General features: G+C 46.8%; 2 protein-coding genes across 4 annotated transcripts in view; both read left to right on the top strand.

Annotated features, from left to right (window-relative positions):
- The window catches only part of eral1 (Era-like 12S mitochondrial rRNA chaperone 1), a 682,619-nt gene that overhangs the window by 45,569 nt on the left and 618,680 nt on the right, over nt 1–18,370 (top strand). The gene's annotated exons all lie outside the window — the stretch shown is intronic.
- The window catches only part of LOC144501194 (flotillin-2), a 146,599-nt gene continuing 134,255 nt past the window's right edge, over nt 6,027–18,370 (top strand). The window contains exon 1 of one of the 2 annotated variants that reach the window (XM_078224627.1): nt 6,027–6,131. The gene's annotated coding sequence lies outside the window, so the exon portion shown is untranslated. Of the gene's footprint in view, nt 6,132–10,936; nt 11,056–18,370 lie in introns of those variants that run through there. The other variant, XM_078224628.1, reaches the window with a different exon arrangement.

Here is an 18,370-nt window from a genome sequence, read left to right on the forward strand (position 1 = left end):
CTGGGCCTTTTTCCCCTGCAGGGTAGGAGGCTTAGGGGTGATCTAATAGCGGTCCATAAAATAATGAGGGGCACAGATCAGCTAGATAGTCAATATCTTTTCCCAAAGGTAGGGGTCTAAAACCAGAGGGCATCGGTTTAAAGTGAGTGGGGAGAGATACAAAAGGGTTCAGAGGGACAATTTTTTCACACAGAGGTTGGTGAGTGTCTGGAACAAGCTGCCAGAGGTAGTAGTAGAGGTGGGTACAATTTTGTCTTTTAAAAAGCATTTAGACAGTTACATGGATAAGATGGGTGTAGAGGGATATGGGCCAAATGTGTGCAATTGGGACGAGCTTAGTGGTAAAAACTGGGCGGCATGGACAAGTTGGGCCAAAGAGTCTGTTTCCATGCTGTAAACCTCTGATTCTACGACTCTAAATAAGCAGTTAGGAGCAACGATGCTTCATTTTCTTCACACTATGTGTAGCATCTCAGCTGTTCACTCTATTTATTAAACAGATATCACAATAGTCAGATATTGAAGCTTACCAGAGACACAGAGATCGGTAAACTAGTGTCTACATGGGCAGAAAATAACAAGAGACATCGATAAAATGTGGGTACAGGCCACAATTTTGAAATTTCCACATGACACAAGATGTGGAAGTTTTGAGTCGAGGGTAGTAACAGATTTCAATAGGACAGAGGTTTAAGGGGATTGGCAAAAGTGCCAGACACAAGGTGAATCTCAATGCAGGTTACTGCGAAAGGATTCGATTTGGACTAAAAACGAATTGATCCGTGTATTATTGACATGGTGAAAAGCTGAGAATAGTGGATTTCCAAAGAGTTTTAAGGATCCATGAACACAGATTGTTAAACTGGAGTCGCTACGTAGAATTCAACAATTGAAAGGCTAATGGAATATTATCCTTTCTAGCCAGAGGCAGCAACACAGAGGTGAGGAAGCTGTGCTGACACTCAGGACCTGGTTGGAACACATCTGGAGTAATGTTTACAGTTCTGGGCACTGCGACTTTGCAAGGATATATTCACCAGAATGTTTCCAGGCTCCAAGGTTAGATCATCAGGAGAAGACACTTAGTCTTGCATTGCCTGGAGTATTGGAGGTTAAGGGACAATTTGATTGAGCCTTTGAGGAATTTTCAAGAGCTGAGAGTATTTTCTTTCTGCTGCTGGGGTTATTTAGAAGCTGGGGACATAATGTTGAAACCAGCATTGGGCTGTTCAGGAGAGAAGGTAGGGAAAGCTGAGAGGGCAGCACGTTGACACAGTGGTTAGCACTGCTGCCTCACAGCGCCAGGGACCCGGGTTCAATTCCCGGCTCAGGTCACTGTCTGTGCGGAGTTTGCATGTTCTCCCCGTGTCTGCACGTTCTCACCATGTCTGTATAAGTTACCTCCAGGTGTTCCCGTTTCCTCCCACAGTCCAAAAGTTGGTTAGGTGCATTGGCCATGCTAAATTCTCCCTCAATGTATCCGATTTTCACAGTAACTTCATTGCAGTGTTAATGTAAGCCTACTTATGACTAATAAATAAACATAAAGATTGTTAGCCATTGGGCAGCAACTGATATTGTCTCACTTTGCACTTTGTTCACTATTGTCCACCGGATAATGATGCAACCCAGAAGCCAAAGGAGAATCTGAATTACAAACCAGAAAATATTCAAAGGCTACAAGAGAAAGTACGAGTTGAAGCTTTACCCATCCTACCTCAGTCCTCATCGATCCCAATGTCGTTCCTGTGTACAGCTTCTTCTGACAAAGGCAGCGGAGAATCAGGATTGACAGCCTGGACTTTATTCTCTACTCCGCTCAACTCCCTCCCTCTCTCGTTTGATCCTGTAACTTTATTATGGATTGACTTCATTTGCATACCTCAGCACCCAGAACCTCTCTACTTGACCATTTGGATGGCCTCTCATTGGCTGGTTGGTGGAGATAAGGGTGAAGGGGAGGTTGGAACACTATGAGGCAGGGAAGGGGATGGATATTGCTGCGGTTTGGGTGGAGTCTTATGTCATGGTCAACACCCTGGGGGTGAACAGTTTGATAAGGAGCGAGTCGCTCTATCTGTCCCTTACCATCCTGTATTCAACAACAGTGAAAAACAAACAGCTTCCAGGAACTCAACTCCACCACACACGTTGATGAGTGAATGTATAGTGCGTGTGTGTGTGTATGTGTGTGCATGCATGTGTGTGTGCATGTGTGTGCGTATGCATGTGTGTGTGCGTGCGTGTGTGTGTGTGCATGTGTGTGTGTATGCATGTGTGCGCGTGCATGTGTGCGTGCGTGTGTGCATGCATGTGCATGCATGCATATGCATGCCTGTGCGTGTGTGTGTGCCTGCATACGCGTGCATATGCGTGTATGTCCCTCATAGAATTATAGAAGAACCATAGAATCCCTACAGTGCAGAAGGAGGCCATTTGGCCCATCGAGTCTGCACCGACCACAATCCTTCCCAGGCCCTATTCCTGTAATCCCACATATTTACCCTGTTAATCCCCTGAACACTAGGGTCAATTTAACATGGCCAATCCACCTAACTGCACATCTTTGGACTGTGGGAGGAAACTGGAGCAGCCGGAGGAAACCCACGCAGACACGGGAAGAATGTGTGAACTCCACACAGACAGTGACTCGAGGCTGGAATTGAACCCAGGTCCCTGGCGCTGTGAGACAGCAGTGCTAACCACTGTGCCACCTTGCCGTCTATAGTTGGGTCAGGTATGGATTGATCTGCTATTGGCTCTGGTGGGTTCAGTTACTGGTTGTACATGGTTGCCACAGCAGTAAGTTATCAATAATTATTGATTTACAGAGAGTCTTGACACAAAGACAGGCTGTTTGGCCCATCCAGTCCCTGGTATGGCCTTCCATGATCTGTAATCCCAATCCCTTATCCAATATCCCTTTGCTCCACCCTTCCTTCAACTACACGTTGAACCGATGCTGAATTTCTTCATTGGGTGATGAAGGCATCGCTGGCAAGCCCCATCTCTCGTCCTTTTATAGCAGGAAGTCAGAGAAGAGCATCAGAGTAATGCATGTTGGTGTGGGACTGAAGTCACTTCGAGGCCCAGATTGGATTCTCCTTCCATCTACTCAAACAGAAGAAATGGGAGGAGGCGGCCATTCGTCCCATCGAGTCTGCTTTACCATGCAACATGATCATGGTTGTCCTTCCCACCGATCACTCCCCCCACCTGTGTCCCTTAATTTCCTAAGAGGCCAAATATCAGTCTAATATGTTCTATATTGGAGTGCGCCAAGCTCTCTTGGGTAAAGAATTCCAAAGATTCACAACCTGTTGAGTAAAGAAGTTTTTCCTCATCCCAGTAAATGATCAGCCCCTTATCCTGAGACTGTGCCTCCATGTTTTAGATCCCACAAGCAGGAGAAACAACATCTCAGTATCCGCCTTGTCAAGCCCCTTTATTTCACTGTGACTATAGGCCCAGTTAAATCAGACTCTCATCACAGGTCAATCCTTTCGTCATAGGCCCTGACCCAGTGAGCTGTCGCTGTCGGCATGTGTATCCTTCCTTAAACGTGGAGATCAAAACTGCACACAGCCCTCTAGGTGTGGTCTCACCAAAGCCCTGTATAATTTCTTCTTTATTCTTTCAAGGGATGTGGGCGCCATTGCAATGACAGCAATAACCTGATGTGGAGATGCCGGCGTTGGACTGGGGTAAACACAGTAAGAAGTTTAACAACACCAGGTTAAAGTCCAACAGGTTTATTTGGTAGCAAAAGCCACACTAGCTTTCGGAGCTGCAAGCCCCTTCTTCAGGTGAGTTCACCTGAAGAAGGGGCTTGCAGCTCCGAAAGCTAGTGTGGCTTTTGCTACCAAATAAACCTGTTGGACTTTAACCTGGTGTTGTTAAACTTCTTACAGCAATAACCTGCTCAGTGACGTCCAGTTTGGGTTTCGCCAAGGCCACTCAGCTCCTGACCTCGTTACAACCTTGGTTCAAAGATGGACAAAGGAGCTGAACTCCAGGGGTGTGGTGACGTCAAGGCAGCATTTGACCGAGTGTAACATCAAAGAGCCCTAGAAAAACTGGAATCAATTGGAATCTGGGTGAAAACTCTCCGCGGGTTGGAGTCGTACCCGGCACAAAGGAAGATGGTTGTGGTGGTTGGAGGTCAATCATCTCAGCTCCAGGACATCTCTGCAGGAGTTCCTCAGGGTCAGTGTCCTCGACCCAACCATCCTCAGCTGCTTCACCAATCACCTTCCCTCCATCATAAGGTCAGAAGTGGGAGTGTTTGGTGATGATTGCACAATGTTCAGCACCATTCGCGACTCCTCAGATACTGAAGCAGTCCATGTTCAAATGCAGCAAGACTTGGACAATATCCAGGCTCGGGCTGATAAGTGGCAAGTAACGGGTGATGGAGAAGGGGAGAGCTCAGACCAAAGGTTTGAGATGTGTCTATTTTAACGCCAGGAGTGTAGTGAATAAAGTGGATGGGCTTAGAGTGTGGATCGATGCTTGGAAGTGTGATGTGGTGGCCATTACGGAGACTTGGGGACAGGGACAGGACTGGATACTTCAGGTGCCGGGTTTCAGATGTTTCAGAAAGGACAGAGAGGGAGGCAAAAGAGGGGGAGGGGGGGGCAGTGGCACTGCTGATCAGGGATAGTGTCACAGCTGTAGAGAAGATGGAAGCCATGGAGGGCTTGTCTACGGAGTCTCTGTGGGTGGAAGTTCGGAGCGGGAAGGGGTCGATAACTTTGCTGGGTGTTTTCTACAGGCCGCCCAATAGTAACAGGGATGTTGAGGAGCAGATAAGGAAACAGCTCCTGGAGAGATGTAGGAATAACAGGGTTGTCGTGAAGGGAGACTTTAATTTCCCAAACATCGATTGGAATATCCCTAGGGTAAGGGGTTTGGATGGGAAGGAGTTTGTTAGGTGTGTTCAGGAGGGTTTCCTGACACAGCATGTGGATAAGCCTACAAGAGGAGAGGTTGTACTCAATCTGGTATTGGCGAATGAGCCTGGACAGGTGTCGGATCTCTCAGTGGGGGAGCATCTTGGGGATAGTGATCATAACTCTATCTCCTTTACGCTAGCATTGGAAAGAGATAGGATCAGGCAAGCTAGGAAAGTGTTTATCTGGAGTAAGGGGAAATATGAGGTCATCAGGCAGGAGATTAGAGGGGTAAATTGGAAGGAGGCATTCTCGAGGAAAAGTAGCGAAGTAAGGTGGCAGATTTTCAAGGAATGTTTGTCTGGAGTTCTGCATGACAACGTTCCAATGAGACAGGGAGGTTTTGGTAGGTTACGGGAACCGTGGTGCACGAAAGCTGCGCTGAACTTAGTCAAAAAGAAAAGGAAAGCGTACAAAAGGCTCAGAGAGCTTGGCGATGACAGGGATCTAGATGAGTAAACGGCTTGTAGGAAGGGACTTAAGAAAGAAATTAGGAGAGCCAGAAGGGGTCACGAGAAGGCCTTGGCAGGTAAGATTAAGGAGAACCCTAAGGCGTTCTATAAATATGGGAAGAGTAAAAGGATGAGATGTGAAGGAATAGAACCTATAAAATGTGAAGGTGAGAAAGTCTGTACAGAACTGGAAGAAATAGCAGAGGTGCTTAACGAATACTTTACTTCGGTATTCACGGTGGAAAAAGACCTGGGTGGTTGTATGAAGTGGGTAAAAATACCTCTGAAGTCTGAGTCAAAATACAGTCATGCTTTATTCTCACAAGCTTGTGGGAGAACTTGACCCCTTGAAAGCAGAAGCCAAAGTTCTCTCTGAACACAGAAAAGTGGGGATATATATACAGCATGGCTTCTAATACTGGTCACGAATCAACCCCAGACCAGTCACGACTCAGAAATACAATTTACAACTGCTGGTCACGAAGCAAGCTTCCAGACCAACTACAAAAAATACATTGATAGCTTCTTGACCATAAACCAGTGTATCTGGCATCCTCAGCACACGAAGCGCAGGTCTTCTGTTTCCTGTTCTTCCCGTGGTTCCCCTTTGAAGCTCCGACGCTCGTCCAGCTGCCCCAGCGGGAGATCCTCTTCAAACGGCTGCTATCGCGATCGACACCATGGAATCGCCTGTCTTCCGCAAACCACACACAAATTTGTAGGAAAGGTAAGACTTCACAAACACATTCACATTTACATTGATTATCTATTGTTATAAAAATAAAAGTTAACTGGTATTAATGTCAGAAGCAGTACAAACAAGAATAACTTTTATTCATGTCAAAAGCAGTATAAACCCGAGGGAAAGCAGTATAAACGTGAGGAGATTAGCCACAATGAAGGGTTATGCTTGTGATACATTCTAAGTACAAAGTTCAACCTTTTGGGTACAAAATACATTAACCCTTTCCCTTCAGGTACAAAATACATTGAGTACAAAAAACATTAACCCTTTCCCTTCTTCACTATACTACAGGATTGAGGCGGACTGAAAAGATTGAGTATGTGGACATTAAGAAAGAGGATGTGTTGGAAATTTTGAATAGCATCAAGATAGATAAGTCGCCGGGACCGGATGGGATGTACCCCAGGTTACTGTGGGAGGCGAGCGAAGAGATTGCAGAGCCTCTGGCGATGATCTTTGCATCGTCGATGGAGACGGGAGAGGTTCCAGAGGATTGCGGATGCGGTTCCTATATTCAAGAAAGGGAATAGGGATAGCCCAGGAAATTACCGACCAGTGAGTCTAACCTCAGTGGTTGGTAAGTTGATGGAGAAGATCCTGAGGGACAGGATTTATGAACATTTAGAGAAGTTTAATGTGCTCAAAAGTAGTCAGCATGGCTTTGTCAAAGGCAAATCGTGCCTTACGAGCCTGGTGGAGTTCTTTGAAAATGTGACTAAACACATTGACGAAGGAAAAGCGGTAGATGTGGTTTACATGGACTTCAGCAAGGCGTTCGATAAGGTCCCCCGTGCAAGACTTCTCGAGAAAGTGAGAGGGCATGGGATCCAAGGGGCTGTTGCCTTGTGGATCCAGAACTGGCTTGGCTGCGGAAGGCAGAGAATGGTTGTAGATGGGTCTTTTTCTGAATGGAGGTCGGTCACCAGTGGAGTGCCCCAGGGATCTGTTCTGGGACCCTTGCTGTTTCCTCCTTTCTTGAACAGTGGTATAACATTTATAGTTTCCAATCCACCAGGATCAATCTAGAAAATCATAACAAGCACATCCACAATCTCTGTGGCTTTTAGAGTCCTTGATACAGGATATCATTAGTTGCCAACTGTGACTAAAACTATTCCTGGAGGTTTCAACACATGACTTGCCCCCATACTCCATCCAATTACTGGCCAACAGATCCATCGTGTGACGTACTAAACCAATGGGAAAGATCATAGAATCCTTACAGTGCAGAAGGCGGCCATTTGGCCCATCGAGTCTGTACCCACCACAATTCCACCCAGGCCCTATTCCCATAACCCCAAATATTTACCCTGCTAATACACCTGATACTAAGGGGCAACTTTAGCATGGCCAATCAACCGAATCCGCACATCTTTGGACTGTGGGAGGAAACCGGAGCACCTGGAGGAAATCCACGCAGACACGGGGAGAACGTGCAAACTCCACACAGACAGTCACCCAAGGCTGGAGTTGAACCTGGGACCCTGGCGCTGTGAGGCAGCAGTGCTAACCATTCTGCCACCGTGCTGTCCTTACCCAATTGAATGACTGGTGACCATCAGTCAAACAGCCTTTTTTTTCCCCCATTTTTAATATTGCTTTATCTGGTAAAAGGAAATGTTCTAATAAAATGTTTGAAGAACTATCTTTTCCAATGTTCCAATGATTGTTCTGCAGGGTTGCACACAGCAGTGTCCTGACCAATGACCTTCAATTCCTGGAGCTTCCGGGGAAATCCTGGAGGGTTGGCAACTAAAACACCATCAGCTCCCGGGAGTTTGCGGGATTTTGATTCCTGAAGTTTGCTTCTGTTGATATTAATCGATTGCAGTTCCTCACTTTTATTATCTCCTTGCCTACCATTTCTGGCACGTTATTTGTGTCTTTAACCGTGTAACCAATTCCATTAGGGGAGTCGAACACCAGGGGGCATAGGTTTAAGGCGGGAGCGGAGTGATACAAAAAGGTCCAGAGGGGCAATTATTTCACTCAGAGGGTGGTGAATGTCTGGAACAAGCTGCCAGAGGTAGTAGTCGGGACCAGGTACAATTTGTCTTTTATAAAGTGTTACATGGGTAAGATGGGTATAGAGGGATATGGGCCAAACGTGGGCAATTAGGACGAGCTTAGTGGTAAAAACTGGGCGGCATGGACCAGTTGGGCCGAAGGGCCTGTTTCCATGCTGGAAACCTCTATGACTATTTCTTACATAATTTAAACACTCCTCTCCTCTGATCTCATGAAAACAGCCCAAGTTTCTCAAACATTTCTTCATTTTTGTATTTCCTGATAACAGACAGCATTTGAGTGAGTTTGCTCTTTACTATTGCTTCAACATCCTTCCGACAGCACGAAACAGAGTCAAGCACACAGCTCACCAACTGTAGTCTGAACAGGTTTGGATAGAAATTCACCAATGCACCTCCTTTACTTTCCAAATAAACAGGATCAACTGGGGCTCTCTGGCTTCACAACAGAGATTTAAGAGCCCTCAGTATAGTACTGAGGTAGCACCGAACTGTCAGAGGGTCAGTACTGAGGTAGCACCGAACTGTCAGAGGGTCAGTGCTGAGGGAGTGCCGCACTGTCAGAGGGTCAGTACTGAGGGAGTGCCGCACTGTCAGAGGGTCAGTACTGAGGTAGCACCGAACTGTCAGAGGGTCAGTGCTGAGGGAGTGCCGCACTGTCAGAGGGTCAGTACTGAGGTAGCACCGAACTGTCAGAGGGTCAGTGCTGAGGGAGTGCCGCACTGTCAGAGGGTCAGTGCTGAGGGAGTGCCGCACTGTCAGAGGGTCAGTACTGAGGAAGTGCCGCACTGTCAGAGGGTCAGTGCTGAGGGAGTGCTGCACTGTCAGAGGGTCAGTACTGACGGAGTGCCGCACTGTCAGAGGGTCAGTACTGAGGGAGTACCGCACTGTCAGAGGGTCAGTACTGAGGGAGTGCCGCACTGTCAGAGGGTCAGTACTGAGGGAGTGCCGCACTGTCAAAGGGTCAGTGCTGAGGGAGTGCTACACAGCCAGAGGGTCAGTGCTGAGGGAGTGCCGCACTGTCAGAGGGTCAGTGCTGAGGGAGTGCCACACTATCAAAGGGTCAGTGCTGAGGGAGTGCTGCAATGTCAGAGGGTCAGTACTGAGGGAGTGCCGCACTGTCAGAGGATCAGTGCTGAGGGAGTGCCGCACTGTCAGAGGGTCAGTGCTGAGGGAGTGCTGCACTGTCAGAGGGTCAGTGCTGAGGGAGTGCTGCACTGTCAGAGGGTCAGTGCTGAGGGAGTGCTGCACTGTCAGAGGGTCAGTGCTGAGGGAGTGCTGCACTGTCAGAGGGTCAGTGCTGAGGGAGTGCTGCACTGTCAGAGGGTCAGTGCTGAGGGAGTGCTGCATTGCTTGGGGGGCTGAGACATTAAAGTAAAGACGCATCTCCCCTCCCACAACAATATTCGAAGAAGAACATGGGGCTTTCCCCTGATATCACGGGGCCAGTATTTATCCCTCAATGAGCATCACTTAACCAGATAATCTGGGTCATTTTCACATTGCGGTGTGTGGGATCTTGCTGTGCACCGATTGGCTGCTATGTTTCCTTTATGACAACACTTTGAAAAGTGCTTTGAAAAGCAATAATGAGCTGAAAGGGAGTATTACTGCTACCTTTAATTGTAGAGGCGCATTGACAGGGTTGTGACATGAGGTCAGAGAAACATAGAAGATAGGAGCAGGAGGAGGCCATTTGGCCCTTCGAGTCTGCTCCGCCATTCATCACGATCATGGCTGATCATCCAACTCAATAGCCTAATCCTGCTTTTTCCCCTAACCTTTGATTCCATTTGCCCCAAATGCAATATCTAGTTGCCTTTTGAATATATTCTAGTCTACCCCCTCCAGCCAATGGGGACTGCACAGAAGGAGGTGAGAGGGAAATATCACAGATTATAGAATCCCTGCAGTGTGTGAGGAGGCCATTCAGCCCATCAAGTCTGTACTGACTCTCTGATAGACTATCTTACCCAGGTCCTTTTCCCCAACCTTATCCCCATAACCCCACGCATTTACCATGGCTAATCTACATAACCTACACGTTGTGGGACACTAAGGGGAATTTAGCATGACCAATCCACCTAACCTGCACATCTTTGGAGTGCGGGAGGAAACCGGAGCACCCGGAGGAAACCCACGCAAACACGGGGAGAATGTGCAAACTCCACACAGACAGTGACCCAAGCCAGGAATCGAACCCGGGTCCTTGGCGCTGTGAGGCAGCAGTGCTGACTACTGTGTCACCGTGCCACCCTTATGGTGGAAACAAGGTGGAAGTGGGGAGAATAAAGGATTGGGGTTTTCGTGAGAAAATGGGAAACATTAAAAGCGGAATTGTCTGCGATCCAATGATGCCAGTAACCATGAGGCAGGTCATGATGGGGCTGGTCAGCAGAATACTGAGGGAAGGCCAGCGGGGAATTGGCCAGAGTCCTGTTGAGACTTGCTTGAGCCTGTGGTCAGTTCACAATTGACTCTTCAATGTGTGCCACACTCAAACCTCTCCCCCACCCCCACACGTCAAAGAAAATGATGCAACAATGTTTGTCGCGTTGCAACCATCAGCTCCCCCAGAACGAAGAGCATTTTGAGATAGTGTTATAACCAGAGGCCAGCTGGAGGGCGTGGAGTGCGGGTTCACTATCAGAGGCCTACACTCACCCCCCAGCCTCCCGTCCAGTTCACTCAGCGGTCAGCCTGTGCACCACACCTTCTTCACCTTAGCTTCCTGAGAAAGCTGTTACCCTGCAGGGGAACACTTAATAAACTTAAGAATTAAAAAAAAGAGGGAAAGGACGATTGCAAAATAGAGAAGTTGAGAAAAAGGATAGAGAACTGAAGGCCGGCGTTTCTATAGCAACTTCCCTAACCTCGAGGTATCACAAAGCATTCACATTTTTTAGTGTGTGAACTCCACCATATCTTGTGTTTAAATTTATGTTGGGAAATCAAAAAATTGTTGAAATGTGTTGTTGATTTTCAGAAGAGACACGCAGAGGGAGAGATTCAAGAATAGTTTGTTATAAGGAGCATTATCGGGCGGCACGGTTGCACAGAGTTAGCACTGCTGCCTCACAGCACCATGGACCCGGGTTCGATTCCCTGCTTGGGTCACTGTCTGTGTGGAGTTTATACGTTCTCTCCGTGTCTGTGTGGGTTTCCTCCGGGTGCTCCGGTTTCCTCCCACACTCCAAAAATGTGCGGGTTACGTTAAAAGCAAATTACTGCGGGTGCTGGAATCTGAAACCAAAAGAGGAAACGTTGGAAAATCTCAGCAGGTCTGGGCAGCATCTGTAAGGAGAGAAAAGAGCTGACGTTTCGAGTTCAGATGACCCTTTGACAAAGCTGTGGGTTAGGTTGATTGGCCATGCTAAATTGCCCCTCAGTGTCAGGGGGACTAGCTAGGGTAAGTGGTGGGGTTATGGGGATAGGGCCTGGGTGGGATTGTGGTCGATGCAGACTCAATGGGCTGAATGGTCTCCTCCTGCATTGTAGGATTCTATGATTCTATTATTTAAACATAGAACACACTCAAACAAGAGGGTATTGACAGCACCAGGTCAGTCAGCGCATTTAACAAGGAACTGTTGGAGGAGGACAGTATGAAATAGTTTGGGGAGAGTCGAGGGATTGGATTTTTCTAGAATGGCTTGATGGGCCGATTGGTTTTACCTCTGGGTTGAAATATTGATGAGTTAATATCCTGAGTTCTTTGAGTTAGTCATCTCTCTCTCTCGCTGTCAGTCCCTTTATAAACAAATATAATTCAACCAGTACCAGCTCTGTCTGTCCCCACAATCTCCCAGCCTCGCTCTCAACTGAATCATTATTGATAAAATCACAGAACTGTGCAGCACGGAAAGAGGCCATTCAGCCCATCATGTGTGTGCCAGTTCTTTGAAAGCTCTTTCCAATTAGTCCCCATATTCTTTCCACTTTTCCCACAGCCCTGCCAATTTCTTGATTAGAAGGATTTATTCATTTTTTAAAAAACCTGCGATTGAATCTCCACCGCCCTGTCAGGCAGTACCTTCTGGGTCACAACAACTCGCTTCATAAAAATAATTCTCCTCATCTCCCCCTCTGGTTTTTTTGCCGATTATCTTCAATCAGTGTTCATAAGAACTAAGAACATAAGAACTAGGAGCAGGAGTAGGCCATCTGGCCCCTCGAGCCTGCTCCGCCATTCAATAAGATCATGGCTGATCTTTTCATGGACTCAGCTCCACTTACCCGCCCACTCACCATAATCCTTAATTCCTTTACTGTTCAAAAATGTATCTATCCTTGCCTTAAAAACATTCAATGAGGTAGCCTCAACTGCTTCACTGGGCATGGAATTCCACAGATTCACAACCCTTTGTGTGCAGAAGTTCCTCCTCAACTCAGTCCTAAATCTGCTCCCCCTTATTTTGAGGCCATGCCCCCTAGTTCTAGTTTCACCCACCAGTGGAAACAACTTCCCTGCTTCTATCTTATCTATTCCCTTCATAATCTTATATGTTTCTATAAGATCTCCCCTCATTCTTCTGAATTCCAATGAGTATAGCCCCAGTCTACTCAGTCTCTCCTCATAAGCCAACCCTCTCAACTCCGGAATCAACCTTGTGAATCTCCTCTGCACCCCCTCCAGTGCCAGTGTATCCTTTCTCAAGTAAGGAGACCAAAACTGTACACAGTACTCCAGGTGTGGCCTCACCAGCACCTTATACAGCTGCAACATAATCTCGCTGTTTTTAAACTCCATCCCTCTAGCAATGAGGGTTTAAACTAGATTTGCAGGGGGGTGGGAACCAGAGTGCCAGAGCAGATAGTGGAGCGGGGGTGAAAATAAATGATGTTAATAGTTCATGCAAAATCACAAATAGAAGGGTTGTGTGTGGTGGTAATAATCTTCTGAGGTGTGTCTATTTCAATGCCAGGAGTATTGTGGGGAAGGCAGACGAGCTGAGGGCATGGATTGACACATGGAATTATGACATTATAGCCATTAGTGAAACTTGGCTACAGGAGGGGGGGCAGGACTGGCAGCTGAATGTTCCAGGGTTCCAATGTTTCAGACGTGATAGAGGCAGAGGGATGAAGCGTGAGTCAGGGAAAATGTTACAGCAGTGCTCAGGCAGAACAGATTAGAGGGCTTGTCTACCGAGGCCATATGGGTGGAGCTGAGAAACAGGAAAGGTATGACCACATTAATGGGGGTGTATTATAGACCACCCAATAGTCAGCGAGAATTGGAGGAGCAAATCTGCAGAGAGATAACAGACAACTGCAGGAAACATAAAGTTGTGATAGTAGGGGATTTTAATTTTCCACATATAGATTGGGACTCCCATACTGTTAAAGGTCTAGACGGGTTAGAGTTTGTAAAATGTGTTCAGGAAAATTTTCTAAATCAATATATAGAGGTACCAACTAGAGAGGATGCAATATTAGATCTCCTATTAGGAAACGAGTTAGGACAAGTAATGGGAGTGTGTGTAGGGGAACACTTTGGTTGCAGTGATCATAACACCATTAGTTTCAATTTGATCATGGTCCTCGGGTTGAGGTTCTAAACTGGAAAAAGGCCAAATTTGAAGAAATGAGAAAGTCCAAAGATGTGCGGGTTAGGTTGATTGGCCAGGTTAAAAATTGCCCCTTAGAGTCCTGGGATGTGTAGGTTAGAGGGATTAGCGGGTAAATATGTGGGGTTAGGACCTGGGTGGGATTGTGGTCGGTGCAGACTCGATGGGCCGAATGGCCTCCTTCTGCACTGTAGGGTTTCTATGATTCTATGATCTAAAAAGCGTGGATTGGGACAGGCTGTTCTCTGGCAAGGATGTGAATGGTAAGCGGGAGGCCTTCAAAGGAGAAATTTTGAGAGTGCAAAGTTTGTATGTTCCTGTCAGGATTAAAGGCAAAGTGAATAAGAATAAGGGACCTTGGTTCTCGAGGGATATTGGAACTCTGATAAGAGAGAGATGTATGACATGTATAGGCAACAGGGAGCAAATAAGATGCTTGAGGAGAATAAAAAGTGCAAGAAACTACTTAAGAAAGAAATCAGGAGGGCTAAAAGAAGACATGAGGTTGCTTTGGCAGACAAGGTGAAGGATAATCCTAAGAGCTTCTACAGGTATATTAAGAGCAAAAGGATAGTAAGGGATAAAATTAGTCCTCTTGAAGATCAGAGTGGTCGGCTATGTATGGAACCAAAAGAAATGGGGGAGATATTAAATGGGTTTTTTGCATCTGCATTTACTAAGGAAACTGGCATGGAGTGTATGGAAATAAGGCAAACAAGTAGGGAGGTCATGGAATCTATACAGATTAAAGGGGGGGAGGTGCTTGCTGTCTTGAGGCAAATCAGAGTGGATAAATCCCCAGGACTGGACAGGGTATTCCCATGGACCTTGAAGGAGACTCGTGTTGAAATTGCAGGGGCCCTGGCAGATATATTTAAAATGTCGGTATCCACGGGTGAGGTGCCGGATGATTGGAGGATAGCTCATGTTGTTCCGTTGTTTAAAAAAGGCTCAAAAAGTAATGCGGGAAATTATAGGCCGGTAAGTTTGACGTCAGTAGTAGGTAAATTATTGGAAGGAGTACTGAGATGGGATCTACAAATATTTGGATAGACAGGGACTTAGTAGGGAGAGTCAACATGGCTTTGTGCGTGGTAGGTCATGTTTAACCAATCTATTAGAGTTTTTCGAGGAGGTTACCAGGAAAGTGAATGAAGGGAAGGCAGTGGATGTTGTCTACATGGACTTCAGTAAGGCCTTTGACAAGGTCCCGCATGGGAGGTTAGTTAGGAAGGTTCAGTCGCTAGGTATACATGGAGAGGTAGTAAATTGGATTAGACATTGGCTCAATGGAAGAAGCCAGAGAGTGGTAGTGGAGGATTGCTTCTCTGAGTGGAGGCCTGTGACTAGTGGTGTGCCACAGGGATCAGTGCTGGGTCCATTGTTGTTTGTCATCTATATCAATGATCTGGATGATAATGTGGTAAATTGGATCAGCAAATTTGCTGATGATACAAAGATTGGAGGTGTAGTGGACAGTGAAGAAGGTTTTCAAAGCTTGCAGAGGGATCTGGACCAGCTAGAAAAATGGGCTGAAAAATGGCAGATGGAGATAAATGCAGACAAGTGTGAGGTACTGCACTTTGGAAGGACAAACCAAGGTAGAACATACAAGGTAAATGGTAGGACACTGAAGAGTGCAGTAGAACAGAGGGATCTGGGAATACAGATACATAATTCCCTAAAAGTGGCACCACAGGTAGATAGGGTCGTAAAGAGTGCTTTTGGTACATTGGCCTTTATAAATCAAAGTATTGAGTATAAGAGTTGGAATGTTATGGTGAGGTTGTATAAGACATTGGTGAGGTCGAATTTAGAGTATTGTGTGCAGTTTTGGTCACCTAATTACAGGAAGGATAGTAATAAGGTTGAAAGAGTGCAGAGAAGGTTGACAAGGATGTTGCCGGGACTTGAGAAACTGAGTTACAGAGAAAGGTTGAATAGGTTAGGACTTTATTCCCTGGAGCGTAGAAGAATGAGGGGAGATTTGATAGAGGTGTATAAAATTATGATGGGTATAGATAGAGTGAATGCAAGCAGGCTTTTTCCACTGAGGCTAGGGGAGAAAAAAACTAGGAGACATGGGTTAGGGGTGAAAGGAGAAAAGTTTAAAGGGAATATTAGGGGGGGCTTCTTCACACAGAGAGTGGTGGGAGTGGGAAATGAGTTGCCAGATGAAGTGGTGAATGCGGGCTCACTTTTAACATTTAAGAAAAACTTGGACAGGTACATGGATGGGAGGGGTGTGGAGGGATATGGTCCAGGTGCCGGTCAGTGGGACTAGGCAGAAAAATGGTTCGGCACAGACAAGAAGGGCCAAAAGGCCTGTTTCTGTGCTGTAATGTTCTATGGTTCTGTGGTTCTAATGAAGGACAAAATTCCATTTGCCTTCTTACTTACCTGCTGCACCTGCAAACCAACTCCATGAGATTCTTGCACAAGGACACCCAGGTCCTTCTGCACAGCAGCATGCTGCAATTTTGTACAATTTAAATAATAGTCCATTTTGCTGTTATTCCGATCAAAATGGATGACCTCACATTTACCAACATTGTACTCCATCTGCCAGACCCTCGCCCACTCACTTAGATTATCTATATCCCTTTGCAGACTTTCAGCGTCCTCTGCACACTTTGCTCTTCCACCCATCTTAGTGTCATCTGCGAATTTTGACACACGACACTTGGTCCCCAACTCCAAATCATCTATGTAAATCGTAAACAATTGCGGTCCCAACACTGATCCCTGAGGCACACCACTAGTCGCTGATCGCCAACCAGAAAAACACCCATTTACCCCCACTCTTTGCTTTCTGTTCGTTAACCAATCCTCTATCGGCACGGTAGCACAGTGGTTAGCACTGCTGCTTCACAGCTCCGGGGTCCCGGGTTCGATTCCCGGCTCGGGTCACTGTCTGTGTGGAGTTTGCACATTCTCCTCGTGTCTGCGTGGGTTTCCTCCGGGTGCTCCGGTTTCCTCCCACAGTCCAAAGATGTGCAGGTTAGGTTGATTGGCCAGGTTAAAAATTGTCCCTTAGAGTTCTGGGATGCGTAGGTTAGAAGGATTAGCGGGTAAAATATGTGGGGGTAGGGCCTGGGTGGGATTGTGGTCGGTGCAGACTCGATGGGCCGAATGGCCTCCTTCTGCACTGTAGGGTTTCTATGTTTCTATGTTTCTATCCATGCTAACACTATCTCAAAATGCCCTTGGTTCTGGGGGAGCTGATGGTTGCAACGCAACAAACATTGTTGCATCATTTTCTTTGACATGTGTGGGGGAGGGGTTTGAATGTGGCACACATTGAAGAGCCAATTGTGAACTGACCACAGGCTCAAGCAAGTCTCAACAGGAGCTGAGTGACCCTGGGCGAAACCCAAACTGGGCGTCCACTGAGCAGATTATTGCTGAGCAGGTGCTGCTTGATAGCGCTGTTGATGACCCCTTCCATCACTTTACTGATGATTGAGAATAGACTGATGGACAGGTAAATGGCCAGGTGGGATTTGTCCTGTTTCTTGTGTTCAGGACATACCTGGGCAGTTTTCCACATTGCCGGGTAGGTGCCAGTGCTGTAATTGTACTGGGACAATTTGGCTAGGGGCACGGCAAGCTCTGGAGCACGTGTCTTCAGTATTATTGCTGGAATATTGTCAGAACCTTTGCAGTATTCAATGCCTTCAACCGCTTCTTAATATCACATAGACTCACATCCGTGATGCTGGGGACCTCCAGAGGAGACCGAGGTGGATCATCCACTTGGCACTTCTGGCTGAAGATTGTTGCAAATGCTTCAGCCTGGTCTTTTGCTCATGTTTGACCTGGTGACATGAGACTTCATGAGGTCCAGACTTGACGTTGAGGTCTCCCGGGGCAACTCCCTCCCGACTGTATATCCTTGCGCTGCCGCCATCTCTGCTGGGTCTGTCCTGCTGGTGGGGCAGGTCATACTCAGGGATGGTGATGGTGGTGTCTTGGATATTATCTGTCAGGTATGATAAAAACATAGAAAATAGGAGCGGGAGTAGGTCATTCGACCCTTCAAGCCTGCTCCACCATTCAGTGTGATCATGGCCGATCCTCTATCTCAACACCTTACTGCCACGCTCTCTTCATACCCCTTGAGTTTAGCAGTCTATCTATTTCCTTCTTAAATTTTTCAGTGACGTGGCCTCCACAATCTTCTGTGGTAGAGAATTCCACAGATTCATCACCCTCTGAGTGAAGTCAGTCCTAAATAGCCGATCCCGTATGCTGAGACTGATCCAGGCTGTGGCTTGCTCGGCCATTTCAGAGGACAGTTAAGAGTCAACCACATTGCTGTGGCTCTGGAGTCACACGTGGGCCAGACCGGGTAAGGACGGCGGATTTCCTTCTCTGAAGGACATTAGTGAACCAGATAGATTTTTACTACAATCGATATGGTGATCATTGGACTTTTAATTCCAGATGTTTATTGAATTCAAATTCCACCAGACACAATTTGACATTGAACCACATAAGTGGACATGAAGATTGGTCACCAAGAGCTTGTCAAAGAGCTAGGTTTCAAGGAGGACAGCGAGGTGGAAAGGTTTAGGGAGGCAATTCCAGAGCTTGGGGCCCTGACAGCTGAAGGCACAGCGAC

The sequence above is a fragment of the Mustelus asterias genome, chromosome 12 (genome assembly GCF_964213995.1).
Source record: "Mustelus asterias chromosome 12, sMusAst1.hap1.1, whole genome shotgun sequence".
NCBI classification, from domain to species: domain Eukaryota; kingdom Metazoa; phylum Chordata; class Chondrichthyes; order Carcharhiniformes; family Triakidae; genus Mustelus; species Mustelus asterias.